Raw genomic sequence first — 2,500 nt, 5'->3', positions numbered from 1 at the left:
AACACCCTTTCTTATCAACTATACAGCAATAAGAATCAATAACAAAATATAGGTTATGGTTTTGGAATGATGGCTGTCTAATTTTCTCCCAAATCATTAATGCTTTCAACAAATGAACAGGCAAAAAATACTACATAAGCTGTGAAAAACAATAGTAAATAGTATTATTGGCATGCCTTAACATTTGGTCATTCAGAATCATTTTGGGTTAATTTCACATCGGCAATGACACCAGCTCTTGCACGACTTTGTTTTATAGAATACATAATAATATACTATAGTATTGGAGCTGGACTTTGCCATGCACATTACTTCTTGGAGGAATCTAAGGTAGATATTGTATACGTTTGTACTTGTAATGTGTGATAGGGTTCGTGTCCGTCTGTAGATGTTAGTTTCTTTGTTAGTCCTGTGTTGACAACTCTTCAACAAGCGCTTAGAACTGTACCCACGGAATACGCGCTATATAAGCTTCATATTGATTGATTGATTGATGTGTCTAGGAACAGCCAACAACAAGAACAACAGCAACATGAAAATATCCCATTGAACATTAGGTCAGCAGGTAGAGAAATCCCCACCCATAATGGAAGTGAAGAAGTTATTTGGAGTCACGATGAATGGTAAGTAGATGATCAAAATGGTATGAGATGAAATATTCTACAGGTGTTAATGTTTTACTCAGCACGTTGAATGGATTTGAAGTACGGTAATTAGCTATCTTGTAAGCGCCCTGTATCGAATGGGTTACAGTTTGTGCATTGGGCATAACCAGTACCTAGTTAACGCCCACCCCCCAATATTTGGATAAGTGGTGTCAACATGGTTGTTTTTGTTTTTTGTTTTACGCCTTGTACAGACACTTGCATCCAAGGGAATCACGACTAGATGGTAACAGACAGCTATTATGAGTTATTTCTAATGTGCTGACTATTAGTAAACGATAACAGACATGTCGAGAAAAAAGATATCAAGCATGAGCCTTTTAGGCGAATGCTGATATCGTTTGTGAGACATGAATATTATCATTTGCTAACAGTCAGCATATTAGAAATAACGGTTTTCTTACTGTTTAATTCGACCACAATAAATTTCGAAGCGACCCTGCGAATTAGACAGAACAGCCGCATTGGGAACAGACATGTCTCATAAACGATATCAGCATTCGCCTAAAAGGCTCATGCTTGATATCTTTTTTCTCGACATGTCTTGTTATCATTTGCTAACAGTTATCATATTAGAAATAACTCATAATAGCTGTTACTAGCATGCCGCATGGTATGCACATCACATTTGCTTTTGTTATGTGTGGCCTGTGTATGTGTATGTACATCATTCTTAAGAGCGTATGCTAGTGTAGTCTGAATTAAACTCTGTGTATTTTATAGTGGGTACATCGATTGGGACATATCAAGGAGGGAGGAAACGACACTTCTGCTGGGCAACACACGGGGCACTTTTCTCGTCAAACGAAACCAGTTTGACACGAACTTGGATGTTTTAGCAGGTGATTAATCATCATCGTCATCATCATCATCATCATCATCATCATCACCATCACCACCATCGTCATCTTCATCATCAGCAGCAGCAGCAGCAGCAGCAGCAGCAGCAGCACCATCATCATCATTGTCATCACCATCATCATCATCATCATCATCATCATCATCATCATCATCAGTGTCCTTGTATACAATAATCAAGCTGTGTGTGTGTGTGTGTGTGTGTGTGTGTGTGTGTGTGTGTGTGTGTGTGTGTGTGTGTGTGTGTGTGTGTGTATGTGTGTGTGTGTGTATGTGTGTGTGTGTGTGTGTATGTGATTGTAGCGGATGCACATCCATAATCTATGTTATGTTTTCTATGTAACTATTTCCTTTCGTGCCTAGTATAATTTCGATATTATGTCAATGCTTCTCCATCACTTAAAACTAAGTTGGATGCCCTTTCTCTCTCTGGAACAATCAAGGATGGTTATTTGGTCTTATTAACGTCTCAGCAGCTGATATGGCGATTCCGACCGAAACAACTTTCTGCTACACTTGGTCTGGTTTGGTCTGATATCTACTAGACGATTCAGTTAAACACACTAATATAGTCTGTTCGTATCCAATTAAGGTCTCCCGTCAGGAAACAAAACTATGACATAAGAAACAACAAATATTATTCGTGCAGCTTTCGTGTAAGCAGGTTTCAATGTAGTAAATGTGTTGATAAATGCAGTCTTTAGATAAAATACAAGGTGGTGTATTTTTTTTTCAGTGAACTTTGGTGAAATTGCGTACTTTATGATCAAGAAAGAGGGAGGTAACTTTGTATTTAGTGAAACAGGCACTTCCTTCAATTCATTGACTGAACTTCTTGAACACTACAAAGCACATGAGATCAGGAACCACGAAGGCAATGTATATGGCAAACTGACTTACCCTTGTAGAAGGAATCTAGGGACGGAGTAAATGCGATGTTGCATTTATCAGCTGCGGTCTGTTTTACATTTAGGGTG

At 38.5% G+C, this 2,500-nt stretch overlaps 1 long non-coding RNA gene across 1 annotated transcript; it reads left to right on the top strand.

The window, feature by feature from the left end:
• The first annotated feature begins 527 nt into the window (after window positions 1-527).
• Window positions 528-2,492, top strand: LOC138972343 (uncharacterized). The gene is made up of 3 exons (XR_011457566.1): window positions 528-623; window positions 1,389-1,507; window positions 2,260-2,492. It is a non-coding gene; the product is annotated as an uncharacterized lncRNA (long non-coding RNA).
• The last annotated feature ends 8 nt before the right edge of the window (window positions 2,493-2,500 follow it).

This window comes from Littorina saxatilis, linkage group LG8 (assembly GCF_037325665.1).
Source record: "Littorina saxatilis isolate snail1 linkage group LG8, US_GU_Lsax_2.0, whole genome shotgun sequence".
NCBI lineage: Eukaryota > Metazoa > Mollusca > Gastropoda > Littorinimorpha > Littorinidae > Littorina > Littorina saxatilis.
Note: the sequence above shows the minus strand (reverse complement) of the source record. Positions and strands in the feature narration are given on the sequence as shown.